This window comes from Lepidochelys kempii, chromosome 8, assembly GCF_965140285.1.
Source record: "Lepidochelys kempii isolate rLepKem1 chromosome 8, rLepKem1.hap1, whole genome shotgun sequence".
Taxonomy (NCBI): domain Eukaryota; kingdom Metazoa; phylum Chordata; order Testudines; family Cheloniidae; genus Lepidochelys; species Lepidochelys kempii.
In genome coordinates this window covers 23985248-24004748 of record NC_136387.1, presented here as the reverse complement: position 1 = coordinate 24004748, position 19501 = coordinate 23985248, and the positions used below count along the sequence as shown (strand labels likewise).

General features: G+C 40.2%; 1 protein-coding gene across 1 annotated transcript in view; it reads left to right on the top strand.

The window, feature by feature from the left end:
- The first annotated feature begins 221 nt into the window (after positions 1–221).
- Positions 222–19501, top strand: part of ATP10B (ATPase phospholipid transporting 10B (putative)) — a 247908-nt gene continuing 228628 nt past the window's right edge. Inside the window, exon 1 of the mRNA XM_073355886.2 lies at positions 222–358. The gene's annotated coding sequence lies outside the window, so the exon portion shown is untranslated. The remainder of the gene's footprint in view (positions 359–19501) is intronic.

The following is a 19501-nucleotide window of genomic DNA, read 5'->3' as shown; positions in this document are numbered from 1 at the left end:
TTCTGTAATCACAATGTCCCTCGAGCCGAGGGAGGGGAACTGCGCGTTGGGAGGTGAGCGGTTGTTTGCAAATAACGAACAGTGGTTTCAGTCCAGTGAGCAGTTGTTGACCTACTTGCTACCAAGTGAAGCGAGACAGGAGGTTAAAGCCATCCAGCAGCTCCCCCCTCTCCCCAGCCTACAACTGGGGATCATTTGCAGAGTGCCTACCTTTTCTCTTGCACTTGGCAGCTCCTTATCCCAGCAGGGAAACAATAGGCAGCAGTCTGCTTTCTTAGCGCCTGACAGCCGCCCACTCCTACCTGGGAGCTGCCTGCTCCTACACTAAACCTCCTCCTGGATGAGTTGCTCCTAGGAGGTAAGCAAGTTCCCTTTGCTGAAGTTTTGTTCCTCCCTTTCCCACAGCTGAGTGGCTAGGTGGGTGTGAAAGTTACCAGCGATCATCAGAATCCAGAGGGGCTGCAGGAGGTGAGGATGTGAAACGCTGGGGCAGGCTGAGACTGGAGCAGGAGAAAGCGGCAGGCTCCTCATAATTGGAAAGGGGGAGTGTGGGGGTCTTCTCCCTGCTTGTTGTCTGCCCCTGCTGCGCCCACAGCCTGAAGCTGGAAGGCTGAGGAGCGGTTGTTTGTACTTGTCACTCTGTGTCTTGATCTTGATTTGTCTATATCCCCTGGTTATTGCTTGCTGCAGCTTAATTATTTCCTACATCTGAGAAGCCACACATCATAAACTCAGCAGGGATCGTGTTAACATTAATCCTTGCAGTGATGAAAGGCAAACAGGCAGCGTTTAACTGTGAACCAGTTCTTCCAGTACAGAGGGAGGTGCCTTATTCTTCCAGCTATTAGGAGAGCTGGCCTAACAGAGAGTTTGTGTTCTGGTGTTGGGGGGGGGGGTTTGTGTGTGTTTTTTGCAAAATCTTCACCAAAAGATTGACCTTGGTGGTGTTGGGGGAAAAAATTGAAATTTTAGCTCTAACTTACTATAGCATCAAACTAGAAGACATAGGCCCTGGCTCAAGGGAATTACAATAGGAGGCCCTGATCCAGCAATTGGGTCTTTGTGGGTGGACCCTGGGAGTTTCTGTGCTGGTGTGTGTGTGTATCGAGGGGCCAGTTGTGTAGCTGGGCTGTAAAGGCCCAATTCTGCAAACACTTAAGCATGTACTCAACCCTAATGACTTCAAAATCTATTTTACTATTTGGCGGTGGGGGGAAAGACACCCATATCAACAAGTCTCTAACTTGAGAAATGGCCAATTAAGACTAATGATACAAAATGGGGAACGGTGAGAGAGCTGCACATATTTTTTTTTAAATCCAAACAAAATACAGTACTAGTGGGATACTGCAAGCACTCCAGACAAAACTGTGAATGTGTTTCACTTTCTCTATCATATCAGTTCTGCAAGGCCCTGTATATTTGTGGGAGGATTTAGGAAAATATATTTTTAAGATTCATTTCAAAGAGTTACATGTACGAGAGAAAGGAGTATGGTAGAGAGGATCAGGCTCTGTTCCCAGTAAATCTGTACTCTGGGGCAATCCCACCACTTGTTTTTTAAAATTGCCAGCTATTCAGTTATAGTCCTAACACAGAACTGGAACAGTGTGCCGCAATTTTAAAATATGTGATTTTTAGGTAAGATCTGTGCGGTATTTGATACTGCATGGGAAGATGATTTGTACCAATAGATAGAGGGCTTGTCTTCACTATGGGGGTAAGTCAACCTAAATTATGCTACTCCAGCTAACATGAATAACGTAGCTGGAGTCGACGTAGCTACGGTCGACTTACCCCGAGGTTTTCACTGCGTTGCATCAACAGAGACGCTCTACAGTCGATTTCCCTTACCCTTCTCAGGAAGCTGGAATACCGGGGTTGATCAGAGAGCGCTCTGCAGTTGATTTAGAGGGTCTTCATTAGACACGCTAAATCGACCCCTACTGCAGCAGTGTCGATCTCTCCGTAGTGCAGACCAGCCCAGTGTACCAAACTGTTGTCTTATTCCAAAACTAGTATTATTTTCTTCATTAGTATCATGTGTGTCCCATAGATGCTTTGATGAATGGAACTTGTTTTCTAAGTAAAATAGAGTAGTTTAACAGTCTACCACCATACAAAATTCTTCTAAAAACAAGAGTTCAACATATGCTAACCAGTTTTTTGTGTACCAAGATGTCATTATTGCCAAAACAATGAACTTGTAAAATTCACATGTTCTGTGCAGAAGCTGATAGATCTTTCCATGCCAGAGTAATATGATAGTGGGCCAAATCCTGGGCTCCTTACTCAATAAAAAATTTGGACTGAGTGCTGCTTGCATAAGGTGGAGAGGATTGGGACATGAATGTGATACTGATTTCTCATTGATCCATAGATGTACGGGGGGGACGGGACGAGACAGGCAAATGTTGTTTTTTGGAACTGTGAGGAAAAACTATTTTTCTGGTAGGTAAATTTTGAACCTAATAAGGTTGAAGTAATGTAGCATATGTTCCCATGGCTTGTGTGGTAGAAAAGCAAAATGTTACTACAAAAATGTTATTTATTAATTATACGGTGCCGTAAATGTATTTGGCACTATATGCTAGGTAGAGTGTGCCAAACAAAATACAATGCACCCTTTTATAACCCAATCATGTAGCTGGACATCTATTCTTCATGGGAGGTATACCTTTGAGATAGGCTTCCAGGGCTCTTTACTTTCAATAATGTGTGTCTGAAGCAGCCTCTGAAAACAAATGTCAATACATGCATGACATTTCACCATGGCTTGTTAGCATAAATTGTAGTTGCTAAGCAACTTTTTAATAAATTCAGATTAATCAATGACAGATTAATTTGAATGGCAGCTGGAGTGGCTCAGGACTCCTGAAAATCAGGCCGCTTCTTTTTAGGTGACTTGAAAACTTTGACCACTGTCTCCAGGTGAACTGGATGACTCATTACACGTTCATTATTTTCTTTAATAACTGCAGCCATGTGGTTTGTTTGTTTTTTGGTAGTAAAATAATAAATAAATTGCATTTGGCCATAGGGTACTTGGCTGCTATGATTTACTATTTGCCATCCTTTTTGCCTTAGATTTTGGTGATTTTTCTGTGCTGTGGTTTCTCCACACTTGCTTGCTTCAACCTGCATTCATGTGATACTTTGAATCATTTCATCCTATCCCTTGCTGAAGACGGCTGGTTGTTCCATAGGTATGATTACTTCTTCACTGAGAGTAGTGCTTTTGAAGCCTGATAAGGAACCATCTGACTCAAAAACCTCGTTTGGAATATCTGCCTTTGCCCCTGCTTCGGGTTAAACACCATCACCTTATTTTGTATCACTGTTCTCTAATGGCAATTGGACACTAACCCTGGGAGTTCTTTGTATCTTTACCATGAGTCTCGGCAAGGTCAGAGGAGTGTCATTTCAGTGCTACTACACATTGGTCGGAGGAGCATGAACAGATCTTTGATTTGTACTTGATTGCCTCTAAGCCCAGTGTCGATATCACCTTTTCTGAACCCTTCTGACCAGTCTTCTCAGTTCTCATTTACAGTTGTTTAAATGGCTGTTACTGTCACTATATTTATGCTCATAACTTTGAGTGTCACTCATCACAAATTGTTTCATCTTCCATTTTGCTCATGGCAAGAAATTACTTGGATAATTGCAAGTCATTTTTTACCAAACTGGGCAAAGAGGTTACAACTTCTGTGTGTCCACAACAATAGATAATATGGGCAAAGTTTTAAAAGCTGCCTAAATCACAAAATTTTTGAAAGTGACTTAAGCACCTAACTCTTATTGATTACAAATCTGGTCATAAGTCACTTGAAAATGGAACTTGGAGTCCTGGTAATTTAGGAACTTTTAGAAATGTTATCCTACAGCTTCTGTGGGGATAACTCTTGTAAATGTTCATTTTTGTTTTTCACCCTTTGGGAAGCTGCATAAAGGCCTGATGCTGCATAACAAGACAAATTATGATTGTGAATCTTTATGAGCAGGTGATAATGTGAACCACATAAAAATATATTGGGGAGAGAGAAACAAAAAGATTCTTGGGCTGCTGAGTTACAGAGAATAAATGAAGTATAAAAGAGATGGGATATCCTTGGTTGCTTTTCTTTCTGGACACCATCTACAAATAAACCACTAATGGGAACTTTTATTCTTACGTACATTGAGGCTATCTAAGTATTCCTAGAGCATAAATGTTAAAACATTTGGAATGTTATAGGTCATGAAAGAACAACCGTATTTAAGATTTCCTCTTCTCTTACAACTTTTCTTCCTATGTCTGCCTTGTCCATTTGTCCTAGGGTATGATCCAACTCCTAGGGAAGTCAATGGAAAAGTGGCTTTTTGCATCAGTATGGGATCAGGCCTCTGCTTGTGTCAAGGTTCCTTCCCCACTCTGAACTCTAGGGTACAGATGTGGGGACCTGCATGAAAGACCCCCTAAGCTTATTCTTACCAGCTTAGGTTAAAAACTTCCTCAAGGTACAAACTTTGCCTTGTCCTTGAACCCTATGCTGCCACCACCAAGCATGTTAAACAAAGAACGAGGAAAGAGCCCACTTGGAGACGTTTCCTCCCCAAATTATCCCCCCAAGCCCTACACCCCCTTTCCTGGGGAAGGCTTGATAAAAATCCTCACCAATTTGCATGTGTGAACACAGACCCAAACCCATGGATCTTAAGAACAATGAAAAAGCAATCTGGATCTTAAAAGAAGAATTTTACTTAAAGAAAAAGTAAAAGAATCACCTCTGTAAAATCAGGATGGTAAATACCTTACACGGTAATCAGATTCAAAACATAGAGAATCCCTCTAGGCAAAACCTTAAGTTACAAAAAGACACAAAAACAGGAATATACATTCCATTCAGCACAGCTTATTTACCAGGCATTTAAACAAAAGGAAATCTAGCACATTTCTAGCTAGATTACTTACTAACAAGTTCTAATACTCCATTCCTGATCTGTTCCCAGCAAAAGCATCACACAGACAGACAGACCCTTTGTTCCCCCCTCCCCCCAGCTTTGAAAGTATCTTGTCTCCTCATTGGTCATTTTGGTCAGGTGCCAGCAAGGTTATCTTAGCTTCTTAACCCTTTACAGGTTAAAGGGTTTTGCCTCTGGCCAGGAGGGATTTTATAGTTCTGTATGCAAAAAGGTGGTTACCCTTCCCTTTTCCTTTTGTGACAGCTTGGAAACGGGTTGGTTTTAGTGGTGAGAGCAAAAGTCTGTGTATATCTTCGTTTTATTCCTGACTCACCCCTGTGGCCTTGGGCTACTGGTTTCCTCTCTCTACTGCCCTTTACGGTCCATAAAATGGAAATATTTATAGCCACCATCATGGGGTGTTTTGATATCATCAGACTGCAACCCTGGGACCTGTTGGTACCAACTGGCAGAGGACACCGGAAGCACAGTGTTTTACAGTGGCATGTGAGGTCTCTACCGAGAGCCAGTAGCCCACTGGTCATCATAATCATTGTGAAATGTACGTACGGATAATATTTAAGGACTTATATATGTATACTAAAAATATGTTCTTAAGGTCTTGGAGTTACGGCAGGTCACCGGGAGACGACATACCTCCTGCCTGAAAGGAACATTTCCAAGGTAATGAGATCTCTTTCCTGTCTGGTCATTTGCGAACTGTATGCCTCACAATGTAGGCCTACTTGCGTATGGAGCCAGGGGCCGAATGAAAGATTGCAAAATCTACAAGAGAGGAAATTTACAGGATGAAACAAATAGCAGTGTGTGTGTGTGTGTGTACTGTTTCTGAATAAAGACAAATAATTGTTATATATTGGGGGTGCAAAGAAATATGCAGGATTCTTCACTGTGGCTGCAAACTGACAGTGTGTTTGTTTTATGAAAGAAGGGTCACAGAGGGCCATCCGATGAAGTGATCTGTAGCTCATGAAAGCTTATGCTCAAATAAATTTGTTAGTCTCTAAGGTGCCACAAGTACTCCTATTCTTTCTGAGGGCTTGGCAGTAAAGCGTTGAAAGGGTTTTTGGTGAGCAATACAACGTAAGACATGAGAGTATCTAGTTAATTAAGCTTAGGCTCTAGAATGCATGTTATGATTTTATTTTATGTGTAACCATTTGTTTCCAAGGCTTTGACTTGCTATCGCTTGAATATCTGTGCTTTGTTAAATGAAGTTACGTTAATAGTGAAAGTAAGTCTATCTGAGTGCTGTGTGCTAGGCAGAGGCGTGACCTGGGTTGTACTGTTCGTTTGTTTTTGGAAGCAGCGAGTCAGTGAATATTGCAAGAGGCTGAGGTTGACAGTGCAGGGAGACACTCAGAAGGCCCAAGAGTTGGGGTCCGTGTGCCAGTCACTAACCTGTAGAGTAACAGTGAAGCCTGTGTGACCTAGAAGGGAGGGCTTGTGTTGCCCATAGTCGGTAGAGTTGCGGAGCTGACCTACGTCTGGTTCAGACAAGGCTTGCTCACGCTGAAACTCCATGAAAGTGCTATTGTATGATAGGAAAGAGTCAGTTCAATATAACTTGACACCAATAAGACTGTCATCAGGTATAGCAGCACGCAGAAATCAGAAAACAGATTTAAAGACTGGGACTGGGAAAGTCTGTCTGTAACAAAGATTAGCTAGTGGTTTATGCTGCGTAATGCTTATGCGAGGCTACTGTTAGGGCCTCCCTTTTGTTGTGTAAATAACCTCAGTACATATGTCATAAGACCTAAGCAGTGTGCGACAGTGTCATTATCCCCCTTTTACAGGTGAGGAGACTGGAACACAGACATCCAAGTGACTTGCCCAGAAGGCCTCTGGCAGAGCCCAGGTTTGCTGAGTCCAGTCCAGTGCCCAATTCCAATTACTCTAAAAACTTACAGAGTTGAATAGACAATAACACTATCTCAATAGGTTTCTTAAATTATCTAATGGAACTCTGAGTGTGGAAGAGGATATAACTGCCTATAAAATATTACAGGTTGGCTCATTAAATTGTATGGCAAGGTTACAACTTTCTATTCATTTCTCTATGATTGTTTTCATCAGTGTTCAGTGGGGTGATTCCAGCTGTGTAATCATGCAGATGAGAGCAACATTTGGTTTAGCAGCTTTGCAGGGATAAGCTGAATCTGTTGGCTAAGACTCATGTTTTTATTTTAACTTTTGTTGTCGTAATTGCTTTTCTGGAGAACTTGCGGGGAAAAAAATTGGGTTTGGGGTTGTGTTCCCCAGTACATGCAATTTTAAACTTTTTATAGATCCAGTGCCCACTGAAGTCAATCTGGAAGACTTCTGTATACTTCAATGGACCTTAAGGGCTAAATTCATTCCTGGGGTTACTCCACTGCAGTCAATGTAGTTACATCAGGGATGAATTTAGTCCTAATGCATTTGACTTTCACACGTATTCAGGGAACAGCATAACCTGTTCACCACCCTCCTTTAAACATGTAAGATTTCTTGAGCTGTAAAATGATACCCCTATAAGCAGTTATTTCATTCTAATGAAATAGAAAGGGACTATTGAAGGGACTATCCTAGCCTTCTTCTCCCTGAGTAGTCCTTGCATATTTGATAAAGTGAATAATAACCACTCAAACTCAAATGATGATGTATTCATCTAACATTATTCCCTTAAAATACAGATAGCCCCTCTTAATATTTCTTTAAATTACTTGATGGCTGTGTACATCTGACACATTATTACATGGATGAATGACTTCTTCTAACTTATTTTGGTGCCTACATTTATATCAATGTTTGTTACAGAAATAGTCAAGACCCTTTCACCGTGAAGGCTTTGTGGAAAGCAACTCAGTATTGTGAGAGAGAACCTATTTGTTTTCATTTTAGACAATGGCACTAGCAAACTGGAACTTTTCTTTCCTTATGCACATGGCATATAGATACATGAGCACTGAAGTAACATAGAAAATGTGTGGTGCCAGACTGAAGCATTGACAAGTGAAACATTGTGCTTTTATCAAGTGACTGGGTGTGTGCTTCTAAGACACACCTATGGGTAAGCAGTGAGTGAAGTTTTTGTATCCATTCAAGCTATGACCTCTGTTCAAGCTGCCAGAAGTTATGACAAAGGGTTTTGAGAGTCTGTACTGGGCTGAAGCACTCTTGCATCTTTAACCCAACAGAACTGTTTCTGGAGGATTCTTTGCCTAGTGCAGCTTCCAAATCAAAAGAGGACAGGAAAATGAGAAGATCACTGCAATATGTTTGGATGTCTCTCCTTAGATTTTGCTAGTTAACACTTTATCTTGTAAAAGCACTTCCTTGGCTGTCTGAGAGATTCGACTGGAGGTTTTTAGTCCTGTAGATATGTAGCATGAAGTATTTTCCCCATTTGTTCTCCTGAAACCTGTTTAGTGATAGTGGAAAAGGTTAAGATGAAAGAGGTGCATTTTACGATCAGTATTTGCTTTGAATATATAGATCAGTGTTTGAGTATTTTCTTTTCCTGAAATGTAGCCAGAGCCTTCAAGGTGCTTAACCACAAGCATTATTAGCAGCCAAGATTCAGGGTGCTGGATTCTAAAATCTGTGTGATGTACACCTCCTACAAACAGCCCTGAATGGAACCCAGTGTGCTGAGCTCTTTTGAAAAATATTCTTTGACTATATTATGATAGTGCTTAGCAGCCCCATTATGTTAGGCACTATACAGACACCTAGTAAGACAGTCTGTGCTCCCAAAGAGCTTACAATCTAAGCAAACTGAATAGACAAAAGATGGGAGGGGAAATAGAGGTGCATTTTGAAATTATTTGCTGAATATTGCTCAGCAGGTCGGTGGCAGAGGTGGGAATGGAACCTAGGCCTTCCAAGTCTCAGTCCAGTGCCCTATTTGCCAGACCACATTGTCCATCATCAAAAAGATGTGTCAGATTGTGGGGGCTAAACTGCATTGAAAAGTCTTCCAAAGAGGACTGAAGTTAGAAGAGGAAGCTGGGAATCTGGATTAGAGGGTTCTATCCGAAGAGCTTTTACCAAGTGAATTAACTTCTCTATTAACTTCAGCTATCCTTCTATAAAATAATATTTTTTTTTCAACCCACAGCTGTTTTAGGAGAACTGCTTTTAAGCATCATGAGCTTCATGTGAATTTACACAGTCCCTTCTACACACAGTATTTGGATAGTAAACCAAATACTTTATTCTCTCTATATAAAATGCCTTATATCCAAAGTTTTCAACATGAAGCCTAGAATATTTTTTCCTATTTGGTCAATATTAGTACCATATTTCATATTGGTGTGGAAATAATCCTTGCTTTTAGAAAGAAGAGGGCTGGATTTGGTGTCATCAATTACATGTTTTTAAGAGGATAGAATAAAGGTAAAGCTCATCAGTGTAGGAGACAACTTTCTTGGGGGCTGATCTGAGACTGTGGACCTAAAGAACACAAACTTCACCACCTTCTACTCCCAGTGCATTGTACATTACTTGTGGTTTCTAACGTAAATACATAACAGCAGGTATATTTATCCCCCCCCCACCCCCGGAAAAGACCTCTACCAAAACAAAACTCTCCATTGCACATGCTTCTCCCCCTGAGCAGAAGATGAAACACCTCACCAAACAGCATATGGCATGTGCCGAATGCACTGCAGGAAGGTGCTCAGACACTATGGCGATGACTGCTGTATCAGAACCTCAATATAACTGAGATCTAATATGGAAGTGAGGTGAATACTGGAGACAGAAGCAGAAATGGAGATGGATTTTATACACGGTCACTGTGCTTTTTGGTTTTCTCATAAAAAGTCAATGTGAAGTAGCATTCTCTGCTTCCTGCATCTGTTGTAAAAACATTGGATGGAACGTCTCATTTGCACTCTGCATCTTCAGGCAAAAATTAATTGTATGTCAAACCACATTTTGTGGTGGTGTTCAGGCAGAATTATTCTTTGGATTTCTTTCTTTCTCTTCCTCCTACCCTTTGGCAGCATTGGCAAGCCTGCTATGAAGGCAGTAAGCTCTAAAGACCTAATTCCTCCTCAGCTAAGCTAGTGTAAAAATCAGGAGTAATTTGCAAGGAGTCAGTGTAGTTATACAATTGTTATGTGGAGTGTGAGCGGGAACAGAATAAGGCCAGCAGTTTGGACAATATTTAGGTAATGACTTATACTGACTTACTGACAAACACCTGTATTTGTAGTTTCAGAGGAACAGCCGTGTTAGTCTGTATTCGCAAAAAGAAAAGGAGGACTTGTGGCACCTTAGAGACTAACCAATTTATTTGAGCATGAGCTTTCGTGAGCTACAGCTCACTTCATCAGATGTTTACCGTGGAAACTGCAGCAGACTTTATATACACACAGAAATCATGAAACAATACCTCCTCCCACCCCACTGTCCTGCTGGTAATAGCTTATCTAAAGTGATCAACAGGTGGGCCATTTCCAGCACAAATCCAGGTTTTCTCACCCTCCACCCCCCCACACAAATTCACTCTCCTGCTGGTGCTAGCCCATCCAAAGTGACAACTCTTTACATAATCAAGTCGGGCTATTTCCTGCATAGATCAAGGTTTTCTCACATCCCCCCCACCCCCATACACACACAAACTCACTCTCCTGCTGGTAATAGCTCATCTAAACTGACCATTCTCCAGGTTTAAATCCAAGTTAAACCAGAACATCTGGGGGGGGGGGTAGGAAAAAACAAGAGGAAACAGGCTACCTTGCATAATGACTTAGCCACTCCCAGTCTCTATTTAAGCCTAAATTAATAGTATCCAATTTGCAAATGAATTCCAATTCAGCAGTTTCTCGCTGGAGTCTGGATTTGAAGTTTTTTTGTTTTAAGATAGCGACCTTCATGTCTGTGATTGCGTGACCAGAGAGATTGAAGTGTTCTCCGACTGGTTTATGAATGTTATAATTCTTGACATCTGATTTGTGTCCATTTATTCTTTTACGTAGAGACTGTCCAGTTTGACCAATGTACATGGCAGAGGGGCATTGCTGGCACATGATGGCATAGATCACATTGGTGGATGTGCAGGTGAACGAGCCTCTGATAGTGTGGCTGATGTTATTAGGCCCTGTGATGGTGTCCCCTGAATAGATATGTGGGCACAATTGGCAACGGGCTTTGTTGCAAGGATAAGTTCCTGGGTTAGTGGTTCTGTTGTGTGGTATGTGGTTGTTGGTGAGTATTTGCTTCAGGTTGCGGGGCTGTCTGTAGGCAAGGACTGGCCTGTCTCCCAAGACTTGTGAGAGTGTTGGGTCATCCTTTAGGATAGGTTGTAGATCCTTAATAATGCGTTGGAGGGGTTTTAGTTGGGGGCTGAAGGTGACGGCTAGTGGCGTTCTGTTATTTTCTTTGTTAGGCCTGTCCTGTAGTAGGTAACTTCTGGGAACTCTTCTGGCTCTATCAATCTGTTTCTTTACTTCTGTAGGTGGGTATTGTAGTTGTAAGAAAGCTTGACAGAGATCTTGTAGGTGTTTGTCTCTGTCTGAGGGGTTGGAGCAAATGCGGTTGTATCGCAGAGCTTGGCTGTAGACGATGGATCGTGTGGTGTGGTCAGGGTGAAAGCTGGAGGCATGCAGGTAGGAATAGCGGTCAGTAGGTTTACGGTATAGGGTGGTGTTTCTTATTAAAGCATACTTGCCTATATGTATTGGAAATGCTGTACAAACAAAAAGTAAAACATTGTTGTGAAGCTATTTAGTGAGTTTCAAAATTACTGGACCAAATGCAAACAGAATCTAAGCTGGCATATTTACATTTTTCTTGGGGCCCTTAGTTTATAAATTACATTGGTAAGTGAGCATGAGTTTAAGTTGATGTGCATCTTCAGTCTCTGTACTAGAACACCAGACTGAGCATTCAGAGACTTGACTTCTATTCCTTTCTGCCACTAGCTTGCTGTGTAGACCAGGGGCAAGTCATTTCCACTCTGTGTGTCTGTTTTCCTTACTATCCTTTACCATTTTATCTGTTTAGACTGCAAACCCTTTGCGGTAGGGACTTTCTCTGTGTGTTTGTACTGTGCCTTGCCTAGTGTGGCCCCAACTTCAGTTTTGGCCTTTAGGTGACAAAGTAATACAAATAATCTCTGATTTTGGCCGCTTGAATCTGCATCCCTAAGCTGATACATTTTGCATGCCAAGGAACCAAAAAAAGCTGTAAGCTAAAGAAAGGCTGAACTGTTTTTATTTGCATCCTGCTGTTGGTTACTTTTTATCCTACACTCTTCTACTGCAGCCCTGTGCATATCAGTCACAGCGTTGTAGAGTCCTATGGACTCATTCGGCCAAATTCAGAAGAAATGTGTAAGGAAGGGAGGAAGATGGTTACATGTTGGTAATTTAAATACTGTAAGTCTGTTCAGAGAATTTTTTTTAATTGGTGCAATACATTCATTGGTGAGACATGAAGGTAAAAATTACACCAGGGTAAACTTTCTAGACTGAATTAGGTTCTCTTCTAAATTTGGCCCCTTAGCATCTTTTTCGTTATCACAACTAATTCCATTAATCTTAAAATGGGTTTGTAGCATGTTGCTGAACCTTTAAAATCACAGTGTGCTCAACAGGAGAAAACAAACAAACAGCAAACCCCCAAACTTCCTGCTAGAGCTGGTCAAAATTTGTTGGAAAAATGTGGACAAGTTTGAGATGAAATTTTCCCAACTGTTTCCCCTTGTTTGTTAAAAATCTATAGAGCTAGTCAATAAACTTTATTTTCAACTTTATTTTCAACTAATTTTTTTCCAAATAGCTTCACTTGCCACATGCTTTGGAGTCTTCACTAAATGCTTAGACCTTAGTCATAAAAAAAACCTCCAGAAACTATCTAAATCTGCCCAGTATTTCCAGTAGTGATTTTTGGTGGTGTTTATTAATCTAATTGGGACACTAAAATGAACCCCGTCCCCTGTATTTTAAAAACATTGGGATGTGCTTCTTCTGTCACTTTGGCTTTCGGTGGGTGTATGTAATAAAAGTACATTGTTAGTTTGAATAATGGCTCATTGATTGGTTGTTTAATGCCTTTTTAGGCTAGAAATGATTTTCACCCTACTAATTTGGTTCTGTCCTATTAGGAGACATTCTTTCTCTGCCATGTTTAGCAGATTGCTGAAATTAGCCTGGCTATATTCTGTTGAACAACAGTCACATCTTCAAGTTGTCAAACGCCTGGTCTTGCCAAAATGTTTTTGTATCTGCCCTAGTTTCATCTCATTGATAATGTCAGCACAGCTCTGAGAAGTGTTTGTTACTTAACTGCAGCTTTGAGACCAGGAGGGTTAGGTACACAATGTGTTGTTTGTAACAGCTACTAAAATATAGGCTGTTGTTTCTTTTGATTTAAAAAAAAAACTTGTTTATGGAGGCATAGATTAAAAAGATTGAACCGCAGGGAAGAAGTGGAAGGCTTCCCTCATCAAATCAAATCAAATCGGAGGAGAATTATATTTAGTCTACTGACTTTAGGGTAGAATGTAATGTTGGTGTAAACTCTGAATCTAAGCCCTGATTCAGCAAAGCATTTAAGGAGGTCTGTAGCTGGAAGCATGGGAGTAGTGATCCCATCCTTATTCAGCAAATCATTGAAGTGAATATCTAGTCCTTTGAAAATCCAAGTGTAAGCTTTTGCTTAAGTGCGTTGCTGAATCAGGGTCCTACTCAGTCCTAGGAGGGAGTCAAAAGTCATTACAGTCTTAGTTGTTCAGCAGCTTCTGTAAGAGATGGTGGTGGTCGTAGTCTGGTTCCTAGTAAAGAGTTGTTGTCACCATCAGAACTGGTGCTAATTCATATTCTTGTTGGCAGTCTCCATAGATACTGGAGCACAGAGAGTGAAATACTTCCTTATCCACCGCAAGGCGGATGATTCAGGGCTGAGGCATGCTGGCAGGGTGTGATGTGGGGAATCTTACTGGGCTGCTGCGCATGCTAGACCAGTTCTGTAGATCAGTAGAAAACTTCAGTCTCCCTTGTTGTAAATTGGAGACCTTAATCAAGCGTGAAGATATATTTTATAATGAATGTATGGGATTAACACTAATGAATCATTAGTTAGCAGTATCCACCTTCAGTATCTGTAATGCACGTCCTCAACTTCTCTATGGGGCTTGCTGACTACTCTGGGTGGAAAATTGTTTTCTGTCCCCATAAGGATTTTGAAATTTTTCCCTGAACCAAATTGGGATGAAGAAAATATTTTGTAAACTAAAAAAGCCCCTTTCATTTCGGTCAACTGAAATGTTATTTTTCAATTTTTACACCTTTCCCCCCTCCCCCCACACACTTTAATTTATACTTTAACAAAAAGTTAAAGAAAGTTAAATTTTGAAACAAAAAGTAATTTTGATCCAAAAAACTTTTCATTTTGAAAATGTCAAACTGACACTTTAACAATTTCAAAACCTTTTCAAGTTGGGAAATTTGTCAAAAGTGACTCTTTCCCTCAAACAGTTTTGGTTTTGACAAATTGGCATTTTTAGGGGGGAGGGGAGCAGAAAACAAAAGTTTAATTGAAAAATTCCTGACCAGCTGCAGTAGCAAGAACCTTAAATCCTGTTCACTGTTATATCTATATGCATAAATTCATAACTTGTTTTGTTTGTTATAACTCTGCCATTGTTCCATGTATTTTATGTTTTGTTATAATATTGCTATCTATTAGTCTTTTTAAATGTTATCCACTTAACTAACAAATTTTGGTTTGTAATGAGGGGAGAACTATTTCTTTGTGGATTACGGAATACAAAATTTTTCCTTCTGGACAGAAATGACTAGCTCTGAAACCAAAGAACATGGAAATCTGCTCTAGATTCTGGAGCTCACGGGGTCATTTGTGCTTCATACTGTTTCCAATCTAACAGTAGAGTGGGAGAGTCCTGTGCATTACTGCAGGCATGTGTTAGACACAATGATAAAGTCTCTTTGCTGTGTAGTTTTTAATATGCTGATATGACAGACAAGTTTTAATGAGTATTCTGGTGATTAATTCAGACTAATCTGTTGAACAATGAACAATCTGGTAATTAACTGAACTTGATATATGATAACTAATTAGTTGATATAACAAATAGCCAAAGTACAGTTAATATTTTTAAACAAATATTTTAATGATATTACAGAACATCTTTCAAACATGTTATAAATAGTTTGTTCCAGGGGGATCTTTTATTTTAGGACTCCATATTTTTTTTTAAACTTGCTGTGCTGATAGGAAGGTAGAAATTTAGCTTTTAGCACAAAGCAATAACTAAGGATTGGTGGTCTCTGTCACTGACTTGCTGTTTGACCGTGGACAAGTTAGCTGACCTCTCTGTTTCAGTTTAGCCATTTACAAAGTGTGTAATAACAAAGTATTTATCTACCCTGCAGAAGACCTATAAGAATTAATGTTTACAAACAGCTTTGCAATGCTTGCCTGACACAAGCTTCCACAGTGTCCACTAATATGTGCCTCACATTTGTGCCTCACATTTATCACAGATTTCTTTAAATTTAGAAGGAAACCATATATCTGGAGTCTGAGATTAACACAGTAACTATTGGCAAATGTTTGTTTTTTAATTGCAGTCACTGTGTATAAGTAGAAAGTGTTGCTAGAACTGTTCACGCCACTGGTTATAAATAATAATCACTGAAAAGTTAGCCCTCTCTTTTCATGAGTCACTGATTATAAAACAACCTGAATTATGCAAATCCAGACCAGTTTAGACATGTGTAAACTAGTCATGGTTCAAGCACTTCTTCATCCCCATAGCCAATGGATGTTGGGAGTAGTTCATGGATTTGGAGGTGGATGGAAGGGGACAAAGCAAGGGTGGCTGAAGTAGCAGTGGAAGGGAGAGATGAAGTGAGCTGCTATTTTTCGTCTTGGCCAAGACTCCTGCTGGATCCTGAAGACCCTGGGTTTTGCAAGTCTCAGCTGCTTAGTGCAACCCAGTTGGTACTCTCTCACAACCTGCTTTTGGGTCATGTCCCACCATTTGAAAACTGCTTATCCAGTCCATCCATCCTTTTGGTGAACAGAGCTAGGAAGTGGGGGAAAACATTAAATAAATTTATTTTTAAACATTAAATAATTTTTGTTTTTGCTCTAATGCTCTGGGGATAGGTAGAGACCTTGGGGTGGGATTTTTCAGAATTGCCATGGGTTGGTTTAATTCTGTTCCCATTGAATTCAAGTCCCATTGACTTCATTAGGGATAGGGTTAGGCCACCACTGAGCCACCACCACTTTTAAAAATCCCACCTTCTAAGCCCATGGTTTTGTCCATTTTTCGAAAGCTGAACAGCAAAAATAGAAACTGTTTTCTCAGGGACACTTAAACTGAGATATAAAGAGAAGTCTCAACCTCTTATCTTAAACAGAGTCCTTGAGAATTGGTCTCTTCCTTCCTCCTGGAGTATTTCTTAAACCTTTTACCTCCTCCCCCACTACAACCTGACACCCAAGTGTTTACAGGTTTGATGAAATATTTTATGTTGGGCTGCAGGTATGGCGTAAAACTTGCATAAATCCACTGCCGATGCCTGTTTGAATAACAAATGCATATTTTAAAATTCCCATCCTTTAACACAGGAGACTTCACTGCAATTTTGAGGGAGCTTACCTAGATAATGAAACATGGTGGAATCTTCAACTCTTAATAATTAAGGTTGAACCTGGGATGACCCTTATGTGTATCCTGAATGAGTTAAATTATCCTGACATAAAGGAAATAGATAACTTCTGAGATCATAGATCTTTGAGAATTGTCTTTCCAGGAGCATATGGTGTACATTTCAACTCCTAATTCTCTAGCAGGAGTTGTGCCCAACTGTTTGAACAGTTGCTCTTAACAAATTATATAAGAGAAGAGGGTTTTGCCTGCCTTCCTTTTGAAGAGATAGAAATGATTTAGAAATAAAAGAGGAAGGGAGCTGAAGAAAAGCTTTTTAATTAACAGTCTTGGTTGTTATGTTGTTTCATGGGGTGTGAACTACCCATTTCATCATTCCGTTTCTTTATTGCTGTAGTCACACGGGAAACCTCTGCACAGTGTTCTTCATTGTCTCATTAGTTGATTAGATTAAGACAAGTTTTAGTGGAGTTAATGGTGTTAATTAAAAGGGTGATTCTGTTGAAATCTGGAAAATGGTCCTACTTATGAGAAGATAGGGATTGGTGTAGCAGAACAGACCAATGATCCGACTAGTTAAATATCTTGTTTCGTGCTGTGACTAATACTGCATGCAGTTGGTACCCAAAATCTACATGAAGCACCTCATTGTCTAATACTATACAATAGGAGGACACTCTTTTTCCTTCAACTTATGTTCTAAAGCATTTTCCACTTTTAAATTATTCAAATGTAATTATAGCCAAATATCAGAAGCTTGTATTATAGATACATGTTCACAGAGTAGGGTTTTTGGAGGGGTTGGGGGAAGGACAAACAAAACCCCAAGAAAATATTTCAACAAATTTTGGGGGCAGTCCGGCCCTCGCTGAAGTCAGTGTTGACAGCAGTGGTGCAGGGTTGTCTTAGTAAGTAGGAGTCTCAAAAGCCATATTGAATATTTTTTTCAAATTTAGCTCTGTGACGTTCTTCCCCTTACAACTCATGCTTCTCTTTTGATTTTTGCTGACTTGCTAACATGAATCATCTGGTTTGCATAGACTATCATTTTTTTTTTCCATTTGCTTCCGTCAATTTCTCTCCAATGTGATATAAATCCCCCACAGTCAATTCTGCGTATGATAAGATAAGAGAAGCTTAGAGGAAATTTAAAGGCAACCACCACCCTCTCTCGTTGTTCCTCTCTATCACTTTTCCAATGTGCATTCTGCATCTGCATTAAGAGAGCTGCTCTGTGGGTCTGGAAGGTTCAGTGGGCCAGTCCTGTAGACCAGCCGTTCTCAACTGGCGGGTCTGGGGACCGAGAGCAGGTTTCAGGGATCTGTCAAAATAAATCGGGCTTCACCTGCAGATTGGAGAAAGCTAAGGGAGAGAGCTCTACCTCCACCTCCTGACTCACCTCAGCAGGCCACCCAGCAAGAAGTTTCACACTGGTTAAATAAAACAAAAATAATGTTCATTTTTTTATATTTGTACCTATATCATCCTTTTCTTTTATATATTGTGTGTGTTTAACTGCATTACTATCACTATAATATAGCTTTTAATCTACTGGATATGCAGAAAAACAGTTCTTATGACACAGCTGGGCCATAAAGTTTTTATAACATGTTTCTTGCACTTGGAACAGCCCCTTTCACCAGCAGGTGTCACTACACTATAGTCATTGCCAGATGGAATATCAGAAATTAGAAGAATTAGTTATCTGGGGGAAAGGTCAGAGCATAGTATGAAAAGACGACATTTCACAGATATGGTCTCTGTCTGAAAAAGAAACCTTTTTCAGAAGAAATTCTATCACTGGAGAGAGAGAGAGAGGTTTAAGAAATATCTTGAAGAAAGATGAACTTCTTAGAACCAAAAAAAAGTCTTTCCCTCTCATTACTGTATTTCTCTGTAATTAACAACCTCATTTTAAAGTTTCATTGATTACAGGTGGACAAAATGTGCTCCGAATCCTGCATTCTTTGCACACTTAAATCTCCCACTAACCTCAGTGGTGGTCAGGGGGTGTCCAAGAAATGCAAGCTCAAACTTGAAGCCAGTGCCAAATGCAAATAGAGTATAATTACAGGGGCTAGATATTGTCTTGACAATAACTCAAATTCTGCTTCAAGTTCAGTCCTGCAGAAAGAGAACCCGACTTATGTTCTTATTCTCACGTTTCACTCTAGTTACTTGCAGTGTGATGTCAGTTCTGCAGTGAGCGTCATATGGGTGTAGGGGTCATTGCAGGATCTCATTGCAAATTCAGGGCCGTATGATCTGATCACAAACCCATTCAAGTCAATGGGCTGACTCCCACTGACTTAGACCCCCATTGACTTACCTGGGATTTTCATGATGCCTTGAATATCAAATGTTTTGTCTGTCATATGTATATCTATGTTTAAGTTAAGGAAAGCGAGCTCTTGGGATCTGTCAGTCAAGAGTTTAGCCAATAGAAAAAGAAAAAAGATTTAAATGTTAATGGTTAAAATACAGCAATTTAAGAATGCCCTGTAATGGGAAAATCCAATTCTTTCCTTTGCAGGTTCTTGCAGTATCAGATAAAAAAAAGTAGTAAATAAAGTTTTAATGTTCATTATATGTGGCATGCACACTGAACTTAGTATCTACTGTGAAATGCAGATGGTTTTAGCTCTGTAGCTGAAAAGAAACATTTTCATCTGTCTTAGTCAATTTCAGCCTCTCTGTTATTTATGGGACTTTGTCAGCTCCCTCTGGTGGTAAATGTCTGAAATTTACTTCTGTATGCAGCATAGTTGTAGCCATGTCAGTCCCAGGATATTAGAGAGACAAGGTGAGTGAGGAAATATCTTTTTTGGGCCAACTTCTGTTGGTGAGAGAGAGACAAGCTTTTGAGCCACACAGAGCTCTTCTTCAGGTCTGGGAAAG